Raw genomic sequence first — 13,532 nt, forward strand, 5'->3', positions numbered from 1 at the left:
ATATTCTTATCCTTTCGTGCCAATTCATTCTAAAAAGCAAATGTATTCAGACTACTACCTTTCTTACCAGTCTTCAATGTCCCCCCATTGCCTATAGCATGAGTTTTTAATTTTGAAAGTTCACTACCTGGTCCAATTCACTTCCTGTCACTTCTTTACTCTCATACTCTTACTATTTTCTGATGAGAGGGACTCACCAGCTATTTTCCAAACATACCATGCTCTATTGCCTTTCTTAAAAGTTAAATATGTTATTTGCTTTGTCTCAAATACCACTATTTCAGATATTCCAAACCATTTAAAGAATACTAGTCTCTCAAGCTATTAAGAGATATTAAAAGTAAAAAAAAAAAAAAAAAAAAAATCACAAGTTTCACCATCTGGCAGATTTAGGAAATGTGTAGACAGGAGTCACTCCTTATCCACAGTTTTACTTTCTATAGTTTTAGTTACTCCCAGTAAAATGCAGTCTGAAAATCATAAATAAAAATTTTCAGAAAGAAAAAATTCCAAAGTTTTAAATGCATGCTGGTTTGAGGAGCATGATGAAATCTTATGCCATTCTTTTCTGTCCTACCCAGGAGAGGAATCATTCCTATGTCCTGTATTACTATATTGTATATGCTACCCACCCAGTAGTCACTAAGTAGTCATCTCAGTTATTAAATTATTTGTCAAGGTATCACAATGCTTGTATTTATATCACCCTTATTTAATTTAATAATAGTGCCAAAGTAAAAGAGTAATGATGTTGCTAATTTCATTATAGTATGTTTTATAACTGTTGTATTTCATTATTAGTTATTATTAATCTTTTACTGTGCCTAATTTATAAATTAAACTTTATTGGAGATATATACGAAAAGATCATAATACAGGGTTTGGTACTATCTGTAGTTTCAAGAACAAACTGGGGATTTTGGAACATATCCTGTTAGGATGGTGGGGTGCTACTGTAATATTCAATTTTGAGGGAAATCACAATGGTTACTACCATATAAGACTCTAAGGAGTCTCACAGTTTAATTAGTTTCATTTTGAATAACATAGCGTTTCCTAAAGCTACTTGATAACTGAGTGCCTTTACTATCTAATTCTCTTGAGAGACTATTCTAAGAAACTGCCCTTCCTTGCTAAAAAATACCATCTCTCCTTTCAAAATCTAGTTCCAATGAATAGAGGGAGTCAACAAAGATACAGACCTGGATTTGTTAAATTACAAACCTTTCCATTTGAGGACAACGGTGTTTCCCAGGGACCTCTACAAATTATCTAATATCTAAAAGCCAGTCACATGCTAATAAGGTTCTTCAGTGAGTCAGGAATAAATGGCACCCAAACCATTTTATTCCCTTGAAATTGACAGGTATAAAAGCTATGTTAAAAACACAGACAGCTTGAGTTCTTCTTTTCTTATTCATTGCCCTTTAATTTTTTTGGTCTAATTGCTCTGGCTAATGTTTCAAGGACAATGTTGAATAGAAGTCGTGAAAGAGGGAATCCCTGTCTTGTTCCAGTTTTTAAAGGGAATGCTTTCAGTTTTTCTCCATCAAGACTGATGTTGGCCGTGGACTTATAGATAGCCTTTACAATGTTAATGTATGTTCCTACTATCCCTATTTTTTCTAGTGTTTTAAGCATGAAGGGGTGCTAAATTTTATTAAATGTTTTCTTGGCATCTATTGAAATAATCATATGATTCTTAACTTTAAGTCTATTGATGTGATGAATTACATTTATTGATTTCCAGATGTTGAACCAATCTTGCATCCCTGGTATGAACCCCACTCGATCATGGTCCACTATCTTTGTAATATGTTTTTGTATGCGATTTTACAGTATTTTGTTAAGGATTTTTGCATCTATGTTCATCAGGGATACTGGCCTAATGTTTTCTTTCCTTGATGAGTCTTTGTCTGGTTTCAGTATCAGAGGGATACAAACAGGAAAAGAAGAACTCAAGCTGTCACCATTTGCCGATGACATGATTCTATATTTAGAGGATCCAAAAAACTCCCTAGAAAACTTCTAGAACTAATACATGAATTCAGCAAAGTAGCAGGATATAAAATCAATGCACATAAATCTAATGCATTTCTATTCATGAGTGATGAATCCTCCGAAAGCGAAATTAGGAAAACTACCCCATTCACAATAGCCTCAAAAAGAAAAAAAGAAAAAAAAAATCTTGGGAATCAATCTAACAAAAGAGGTGAAAGATCTGTACAATGAAAACTACGGAACACTAAAGAAAGAAATTAAAGAAAACCTTAGAAGATAGAAAGATCTCCTATGTTCTTGGATAGGCAGAATTAATATTGTAAATGATCATTCTACCAAAGGCACTATACAGATTCAATGCAATTCCAATTAAAATCCCAATGACATTCCTCATAGAAATAGAGAAAGCAATCATGAACTTAATCTGGAAGCATAAGAGACCTCAAATAGCCAAAACAATCCTCAGCAGAAAAAGTAGAGCAGGAGGTATCACAGTACTATATCTTAAACTATACTACAGAGCAATAGTAACAAAAATGGCATGGTATTGGTACCAAAATAGGCAGACCAATGGTACAGAACAGAAGACACAGAGACAAACCACATAAATACAGTTACCTCATAGGACAAAGGAACCAAAAACATACAAAGGAAAAAAGATAACCTGTTCAACAAATGGTGCTGGGAAAACTGGAAATCCATATGCAGTAAAATGAAATTAAACCTCTCTCACCCTGTACAAAACTCAACTCAAAATGGATCAAGGACTTAGGAATTAGACCAGAGTCTCTGCACCAAATAGAAGAAAAAGTAGGCCTGAATCTTCATGTTTGCTTAGGATCAGACTTCCTCAACAAGACTCCCAAAGCACACGAAATCAAACCAAGAATCAATAAATGGGATGGACTCAAACTAAAAAGCTTTTTCTCAGCAAAGGATACAATCAAGAATGTAAAAAGTGAGCCTACAGAGTGGGAGAAAATCTTTTCCACAAGCACTTCAGATAGAGCACTAATCTCCAAAATTTATAAAGAACTTACAAAACTTCATACCAAAAATACAAAGAACCCAATCAATAAATGGGTCAAGGAACTGGACAGACACTTCACAGACATACAAGCAATTAATAAATATATGAAAAAGTGCTTAACATCTCTAGGAATTAAAGAATTGCAAATTAAAACGACTCTAAGATTTCATCTTACTCCAATTAGAATGGTTATTATCAAGAACACAAACAATAATAGATGTTGGTGTGGATGTGGGGAAAAAGGCACACTTTTATATTGCTGGTGGAGTTGCAAATAGGTGCAACCACTCTAGAAAGGAGTGTGGAGAATCCTCAGATAACTTTGAATAGACTATTTGACCCAGTTTTCCCACTCCTCCATTTATACCCAAAAGACTTAAAATTAGCATACTACAGTAACACAGCCACATCAATGTGCAGCTCAATTCACAATAGCTAGATTGTAGAACCAACCTAGATGCCCTTCAACAGATGAATGGATAAAGCAAGTGTGGTATATATACACAATGGAATGTTATTCAGTCATAATGAAGAATAATATTATGACATTTGCAGATAAATGGATGGAATTGGAGAATATCATGCTAAGTGAAATAAACCAATCCCAAAAAACCAAAGGCTGAATGTTTTCCCTAATAAGTGGATGATGATATACAATGGGGGTAAGGGGGTGGGGGGTGAGAGAAGAATGGAAGAACTTTAGATTATGTAGAGGAAAATGAGAGGGAGGGGGGTATGAAAAATGGTGGAATGAGACAGACATCATTACCCTATATACATGTATGATTACATGAATGGTATAAATCTACATTGAGTACAATTATAGAAATGAAATGAGGTACCCCATTTGTATACAATGAATCAAAATGCATTCTGTAAAAAATAAAAAAATAAATTAAAAAACAGACATATGTCATTTTAATATTTCTTCTTGGATATTAATTTAGAAAAGAAAATAATACGACATTTAAACTTTCGAAGTACTCTGAAAACATGTAATCACAAGTAGTATTCACCAAAAATTTGGCATGCTTCTTTTGTATAAGGCATGCTTATACAAAAATGGCTAGCTGCTTATGAGAACTCTTGAGGATAATGTTTAATATTTATCATTTCTGGATATCCAATGAAAAATACAATACAAATACCAATCTATCATCTGATGTTAAAGATACAGACATGGTAGCATGAGGACATTTATAAGTAGTACCTACTATCTGCATATATACAGAATGGGCAGGGTAATTTCCTCATTCTTTAAAACAGAATTGAAGTTTCTCATATTTCCTTGTGTTTCTTAAATCACATGTATATGATACACAGAAAAACAAATAAATATAACAAAAAATACCATGAAGATGGTGGTGAGTCAAAAATATCCATTAGCTTCCATTAGTTTAATCTTATAAACATGTAATTAGTCTTTACTTTGAAGTTAATAAAAGAAGAAACTAGAACTTTCTTCTTCATTAGCCAATATAAAACAACTAGAATTCCCAAAGGATTGTGTAGGGAAGTGAAATAAATACTGTTGTACTGACAGCCTTTTAAAATCATAAATGTATTACTTTGTAAAAGACTTTGTTTCATTTATAATAAAAGAAATATCACTAGGTTATTATATGACAATTTTGGTCGCCTCTTAAGGAATCATATCCAAACACTGAGAAAAACACATTGGATTAGTAGTAAGAGGGAACAAAACTATAAATAACCCATTAATTTATACAACCCACAGAAGCACAGTTTCTTCCTTAAAGTATACTGTGAAAAATTGTAAACAATATTTCAAAAGGAAAGAATAATAGTTATAAAATTAAATTTTTCTTTGGAAGAAGGGGAAAATCTCATTTTTTCCCATCATTAATAGAAGAGTATGAGGAATTCCAATAGTTAATTCAACAAACTTTAGGCTAGGCACTGTTGCAGGGGTTGGTTATATAGCAGCCCCTGCTGCCAAAGAACACACATTTCAGTGTGTGTATGGGAAATGGATGATATGAACAAGACAAATAAATGTATACTATATCAGGAAGAAAAATTAAAGAAGGAAAAGAATACAGAAAAGACTTATTTTAGATAAGATGATCTGAAAACAACCTGTCTGATAAAGGTTAACATTTGAGATATGAATTAAGTGAGGGAATGAGGTATATGAATTATCTAGGGGGAAGTTTCCCAGACAAAAGAAATAACACGTATAATTAGTAAGCAGAAGACTGGCAGAGGAGAAGACAAAGAAGTATCCAGGATTCAGAGTATGGGAAGCTTTATAATTTATGTAGAAACACTGGATTTTATTTTGAATTACATGGATTTGGGGACATTATTTGATGTACATTTCTAAAAGTTTCTCTATTGGCAAGGAAGAATAGAAGCAGAGAGTGTAACTAGCAAGGAAGAGTAGAAACAGGAAGTCCAACTAGCATACTGCTACAATAGTCAAGGCCAGACATGGTAATTACTTAGACTAAGAACAGGACAATAGAAAGAGTGAGAAGTGATGTAGTCTGACATATAATATATAACAAATATATATTACACATATGTACATATATTTATATACACATTAATATATACATATCTATATATATTTATTTTAAATATACATATATACATTGTTATATAGCAGCTCCTGCTGTCAAAGAAAACACATTCCGATGGGGGGGAGACAGGATTTTAAATATACATATATCTTAAAAATACATATATATTTTTAAAATTATGTGTTTATTTAAAATAGAGCTGAGGGAATTTGCTGATGGATTGGATATTAGATGTAGAGGGAAAAAGAAAGAGAAGACTTAATGATGACTCCATAGTTTTGAGTCTGAGCAGTTATAAGAATCACACTGCCATACACTGAAATTATAGTAGAGGTAAGGAGACTTAAACTCTGAAGTTTTTCAGTTTTAAGAGATTTAGAAGCTGATGAAGGACAAGGAAAGCAGAATGATAAGGGGTCATCCTATTGATTTCTCAGAGGAAATCTAAAAACAGTAATATAAAAAAGGAATTATCCACTCTGTCAAATTGTCCATTAGATTTAGTAAACATAAGTCAGTGGTGGCCTTGACAATAACAATATTGTTAGAAGCTTAATTAAGGTGGGTTCAAGAATAGAAGCAAAACTAACAAATGTATGGGCATAATATAAACAGAAAAATCACCATTTTATAATGATAGTTTAATATTCAATATGGGTAAGAATCACCAACGGATGACAAACCATTGGTGAAAAACTACAGGAAAACAAGACAGTTTCAATGTAACCTCCCAAAGATTATTATACTAAAGGAAACTACTATTTTTACTATGAACACATATGACAGATATAATTTTAAACAAGTGGTCAAACAATATCACAAATTGTGTGTCAAAATGGTATCACATGTTCCTTGTTATAGTGCAGTCAAGGACACAACATCAGCTCTATAATATGCTGGCCAAAATGTGTTACACTCCACTATAGACTTGTCAATGATTTAAAGTTAATTTAATGAAGGAAACCTATAAATCCAAATTCAGAACATTCTGTAAAACAATTGGTGTAGCTTCTTTTTAAGATATTAATGCCGTAAAAATTTAAAGATCAAGGTCCAAATTAAAGGAGACTTAATATACATAACTAAAAGCAATGTATATATAATACTTGATTAGTTACTGGACATTATTGTACTACTGGAACTCATCTAGTCAACTCCATTATTTTATAGGCCACAAATTCAAGCCTTGAATTCCTCTTATAAGAGGAAGATTGAGAGTAGGAAAACCAATGAGGAGAAAATGAGCATACGTAACTGTCCTAACATAAAAATAATGATAAGAATTATAAACCATTTACTGGAGTCCTACATGGTGGCAATGCATACATGAATTCTGTACTGAAGTTTACCTACATGAAATTATATAAAAATATGTGCTTAACCTCCAATTTCATATGAATAAAAGTAGATCATAAAGTTTAGTAATTTCCCCACAATAACATAGTTATTTCCACAAACGAGTGAACCTTACATTTGTTCTGAAATAATCAGAGTTGGCTGTATTTTAAGGGATTCTCAAGGAGACTGTAAATCCTTGTATCTTATTCATATCTATACTTCCTCATACCAAGAAGATTTTCAAATATATTCATTGAATCATATGCTTCAGTAAACTTGAAGCCTAATAAGAATGGTATTAAGAGCATAGTGCTGATCATCAGACTTGAAGGAGCAATGAACAGAGAAAGAACACAGGCAGAACCTGAGATAGGAAAGATTATGGAAAAACAGCCTAAGTGTCTTCATTGATTAAATATACTAATTAGCAAACTGATCTCAATGCTCAATCTAATGTTCAAAAATTTCTAAGAGAAGTAATGGGAAAATTTCTAAAAAAAACAAAGTTTCATACATAAGTGAACAATAAGGGCTTATATACTAGAAGGCAAGAAGGCAAAAGGAAGGGGTCTGAATTAAGTAGCACTTTATGAATTCTCACATAACAAGGAGGAGCTTAAAGAAGTAAAACTTTCATTGCTTCACTTTAATGCAGTGCCAGTGTTTTAATCCCTTCCTGACCTATTTTTATTTAGCACTGAAAAGGGTACATTGTTTGATTTGGATATTAGCTTTTAAGGAGATTAGTTTCCAGGAAAAGTAAAGCATTTTGTATATGAAGAGGGACCATGATCCAAGGCATTAGATTGTACTCTGTTTCTAAACCACCTGTTAAAAAGAAAAGGGGTGGGCAGGATCCTAGGGGGAAAAAACCCAAAATCAAAAAAGACCCCCCAAATCAACCCCTGCCAATCAGTTCCAGAATCCAATATTCTATCCCCTTCCAACATTACAGATGAAATTAAAAATTAATATGAATTAAAAAAGGTTTCTCAATGAAAAATATTTAAAACCTATCAAAATATATATGTGCCTTAGAGTTTTAACCAAAGGTAAGCTGAATTACTTATATGCCATATGTGAAAAACAAAAATAGATCTTTTTTTCTTTTTAATCATGGATATCAATCTGTTTGATTATTAATTATGGGCTATGATGCAACTAAAATACAAACACAATGGGGAAAAACAAAGTTTCCTAAATCTTTTTTTTTGCGGTGGGCGGGGTGCAGAACTGGGGTTGAACCTAAGGGTGCTTTACCATGGAGCTACATTCCCAATATTTTTTATTTTTAATTTTGATACAGGGTATAAGTTGCTGAACCTGTCCTTAAACTAGTTTTTCTTAGATATTTCTGGCTTGATCTTAACCCTTCAGTTAAGTAACCTATAATTGGTACCTATAATTCCACATGGGTACAGACTAGGTTTTTTTCAGTTCTGTTATAACATCCTTTTTATGACAAATATTTTTTGTAATATTTCTCTTAATTATACTGAAATAAAATTGAAAGATAATCCAGTTTGCATACCTACGTACTATAAATAAAAATAAATATAATCACTTAGCTGTAATATAAAGGAAAATGAAATTATTTTTTATAATAGAATAATATTACAATATGTAGACGCTCCTTCATGACTGGAAGAGAATAGAAATACCCTAAAATTTTTAAAAATATACTCTGGGCTTAACATTCAATATGATAACATGTCAATCCTCTGAATTATATGATGTTTTCTCAAGAATATAATGCATTTTTTTGTAATGCAAATTTTGTTCTTCACTAACCCAAAGCACCATAGGGTGTAGGTAAAAGAGCATATTGTAAAATTTAGAAGATAAGACTTCTATTCCAAATAATTTGTCCTTATAAAAAACATCTCATGCATACTGGTACACAAAATTTTAATATAAAAAGTTTCTTTAGATAGAAAAATCAATATTACTTCTTAAATGAACTTCCTTTTTTATAGTATTCAATTTTTTTATTTTATTTTGTAATAACAGTAGTGAATAATGTGAATCTGATATTTTAGGAGGATTTCTCATTAGTAAATATTTCTAGATATAAAAAAAAATTCCTCTTAAGAACCAGAAACTTCTTTTTTAAATATTTTATCCATGTAAGTAATTTTAAACATGCATTTTATATGTAATAATTATGATAAAAATGAATACTGAGATATCCAATGTCCAGTTTAAGAAACAGAATATTAACAGTACTTTAAGTCCTATATATGTCTTTACCCAAGTGTACCATCCTCTCATTTCAGTGCCTTGAGATGACCACTAACCTGAATTTTGTGTTTACCATTCTATTGGTTTTCTTCTTAGTTTTACCAAATTGATATGTATCGCTAATATTATTATTTAATTTTGATTTGTAAACTTTAGGTGAAATTGCATACACATATTTTTCCCACTCAATATTGTGTAAGTTTTGTGCATGTTGATATATGAAACTATACTTCATTTTTACCATTCCAAGTATTCCACTATAGAACTATAATTTATCCATTCTCTTATGGACAGTCATTTGGAATGTTCTCATTTTTTCTGCTTTTAAAAACAATTCAAACTTTTTTTGGACAATTTCAAAATTTCTTTAATCAGTTACATATTTCTTGGCCTTGGGAAAATCTGAATTACTTAATTTCTTAATGATTCCAAGTTACAGTTATGAATAGCAAGTATATATAACAGTAGCATAATAATGGTTTCAGAGGTTATAGAGATATATATTCCAATTTTGTTAAGAGTTTAGTAAACGCAGTCTGATTTTTATAGTTTTTGTATCTCTTACTCTGAGGCTCTAAGAGGAAGCTGTGACTATTTATTCTAGCATTCTGTATTTTCAATTTCCTTCCTGTAGATCTGGTCAGCTAATGACATTTGAGAATAATGCCAATAAGAAGAAAAACTAGGTTATGACTGAAAGACAAACTGAGAACTTTTCTTGGTGAAATGTGTGCTACTGTATGAGAAAAATGGTATTATGAAGGAACAAAAGATTTGGTATTTCATGTCTGGTTCAAGCATTCATTAGCTATCTGACCTTGTCAAGTTATCAATCTTCTGGGTATTTGCTTTCTTATCTGTAAAATGTAAATAACAATAGTATTTGATTGGACTCTTGTGAGAAATAAATAGCACCATAGCATAACTCTTGGTCAAATCAATTACCTTCAGTAAATGTAGGTTGCATAATCTTCATATCTACACACCTTCAGTGAGAGGATGGTATTTACCCAATTATTCAAAACCTAAGACATCTTGATTTGCTTTGCAGTTTGCAGATACATTCTTCATAGTCCCAAACATACAGCAACTTTCATAGAGGTGAGATGTTATAACTTTAAAAATTATAGCAAATGTATCATTAAAAATGTTAAGAAATATACTTGCTACTGCAGAAAACTAGACAGTGACTTGTTAAGGTTTACAAAGAAGTGTCCACCAAAAAGTTCATGTATAGGAAACATGATATCCAATGTAGCAATGTTCAGAAGTGAAATGATTAGATTATGAAAGCTGTAACCTTGCCAGTGGACTAATGTATTTGATGTATTAATCATTTGAATGGATTACTGGGTGTAGACAGGAGGGGCATGACTAGAGGAAGTAAGTCACTAGGGGCATCTCTTGAGGGATTATATGTTGACCTGGTTTGTTCTCTGCTTTCTTTTTCTCTCTCTCCTTCCCGGTTGCCATGAGCTGAGCACATTTCCTCTGCCATGCTCTTCTGTCATATTTTGCCTTATTTCAGGTCCAGATCAATGGAACATGCTTACCATGGGTGACACATCTGAAACTGAGAGCAAAAATAAGTTGCTCTTTTCTGGTATTTTGGATTCAGCAAGGAAAAGCTAACTAACACAGAGGCTTAAGAAAACCTTAAGAACATAAGAAGGACAGAGAGAAGAAAGATTCAAAGAGAAGAGAAAGATGATCAATGTGGTAAAGAGACAATGAAAAGGCTCATAAATAACCAGTGTTTCTGAGAAGACCAGAATAAATTGATTGGCATTTTATTCAAAGATATAATTTGTCTGGAAGGAAACTTTCCTGGATAGAAGATATGAATTCTATTTGAAAAATTCACATGTTATAGCAAAGTTAATAAGACTAATGTCTTTAAATATCCCACCCTTTCAAAAAAAAAAGGTTGAAGACAAGAAATTTTGATCAGACAGAGCACTTTTAAGTATTAAGGCATAGGCAGGATAGTATTTAGGTGTTAAGGCATAGACAGGTTCACTTCAAATCTCTCTTCAGTACTAAAGGCTATATAATTGAGAAATAGTTAAAGAGACAATTGTGGCCTAAGAATTCTTTAAGCAGCTGCATTTACATGTGAAGACAACAGAACCATCTTCTCTAATATTCAAATATTAGGGAATAAAAATCCCATCTCTGGGGAAATGAGCAAACAAATCATATAGATAATATGATAGTATGCCAACCTCTTGTCTAAGTAGTTTTTACTTTATCCTAGTAGATTTTATTTTATCCTTATAAAATTATCCTCATTTTACAACTGAGAATAAATTTTATCCATTACTTTATTTTACAACTAGGGATAGCCTTCATTATCTACGTTATATTATTGATGAAAGAGTATGCTTAGAAAAGTTAATCAGCTTGCCAAAGTTACATAGCCATTAAGTAGAAAAGAAGAGGTTGACTACATCTGTTAGGTTTCATAGGTTTTGCTTTGTAAGCACCCATGGAATGGTTCTTGGGAAAGAAAATTTTAAATAGAGAAGATTTTAAAAAAAGTATATACAAATTATTGCCAAAACAATGGGTAGATTTTATGCAATCTTGATGTGGGTAATCTTTTAAATCTGATTTTGAAGTTTGCTTTTAATTCTATAAACTTTAAATTTTTTTTCCCAATGTAATTATTTAAAATTTTTCTTTTCACTAAAAACTAAAATCAAAGAAAATGACAAATTCTACAGCAGAACGATGAATCAAACTATATTGATGAAACTTCACAGTCAATAGTTATAATTACTATTTACACCTTAATTCAATTTTATAAAATCAGATCAGAGTTTTAACATCATTTATTTAAGTGATTTCATTATTTTAAAGAAATTTATAAGAAAGAAGAGTTCACCTTTATCCCTTATCCCAACAACCCTACCATAATTCACTTAACAAAGTCTACTCATTTCATCTTGGTATTTCTAAGGCCTAAAGTAAAAGGAATAAATAATGGAGGTCAATCTTCATTATTCACAGACAGTGTATTTGTGAATTTCCCTATTCACTGTTACTTGTGGTGCTTTCATGGCCATTTGTGCACATGCACAGAGCAATGAAGAATTAAAATTGCTAATACATATTTTCATAGCTGAGATTGAATAAGGTGACTCTTTTCCTGTTTCAGCTCTCCTACTGTAAAACAAGTGTCCTTTTGTGCTCTATTTAGTGCCATTTTTTTCACATTTTTGTGCTTTATTTTGGTGGGAGGAGTGATATCACTGTTCAAAATGACATCCATGATGAAACACTATGTAGTGTTCCTAAGTGCATGCAGGCTGTGATTTATTTAATAGAGAAAATTTGTGCATGAGGTAAGCTTCTGACTCAGGCATGCATTAGAGTGCTGTTGGTTGTAAGTTCATTGTAAACAAACCAACAATATATGTTAAATACGATGTCTTTAAACAGAAGTACACATAAATTAAGGTTTATGCTGATTGGTTGATGAAAATGTAACCCTAGGCTTACCCATGGACATTTACAAAATTGATAATGCATTAGAGATTTTGATCATAATGCATCAAAAACTGTCATAAATTTACCACAATAATAAAACAACAAACACATACTATGCACTTGGAAGTTAAATATGCTCCATAACTCTTGGATGAATATATTAATCGAAACTGAACTACATACTCTTTGAAGAAGCAAATAATAATCAAAACACTATATATTAACATATGTAAGCTGAAGTAAGTCTTGGAAAAAAGTTTAGAGCCTTTAAGAAATACATTAGAAAATAAGAACCATGCAAAAATAAACAATTTAAGCATTAAACCTGAGAAACAAGTAAACAACTACAATATATAAGCAAGTAAATGATAACATAAAAGCAGAAATAATAAATAGAATAATAAATAGAAATAATAAATAGAAAGCAAACATTGTAGAAAGTAAAAGAAATCTCCAACTCAAAATTTGGAAATATAAAGGACTTTCATAAATTTATTTCACAAAGGAATATACTTTCCTTATGAGGATATGTATAACAATAGAAGATATTTTATAGGCCATAGAGCTGTTAAAGTTTTGGGTAACTCAGGATAAAACACACCAAAGATACTAAGGTATGTATGTGTATTTATAGACTTAATTTTTTAGATAAGTTTTAAGTTCACAGAAAAATTAAGCAAAAGTTTTAGAGAGACTTGCCATATACCTACCTAACCATTGCCTCCCTGCCAGTTTCTTCTATTGTCTACATTCTAAACCACAATATTATCCCTGTTATAACTGGTGAATCTATAATATAACCCAAATTCTATAGTTTACATTAGCGTTTACTCCTCTGGAATACATTTTATGGGTTGAATAATATATAATGGCATATGTTTGCC

At 31.5% G+C, this 13,532-nt stretch overlaps 1 protein-coding gene across 1 annotated transcript in view; it reads right to left on the reverse strand.

The window, feature by feature from the left end:
- The window catches only part of Gstcd (glutathione S-transferase C-terminal domain containing), a 175,621-nt gene that overhangs the window by 41,769 nt on the left and 120,320 nt on the right, over positions 1-13,532 (reverse strand). The gene's annotated exons all lie outside the window — the stretch shown is intronic.

This window comes from Sciurus carolinensis, chromosome 10 (genome assembly GCF_902686445.1).
Source record: "Sciurus carolinensis chromosome 10, mSciCar1.2, whole genome shotgun sequence".
NCBI classification, from domain to species: Eukaryota; Metazoa; Chordata; class Mammalia; order Rodentia; family Sciuridae; genus Sciurus; species Sciurus carolinensis.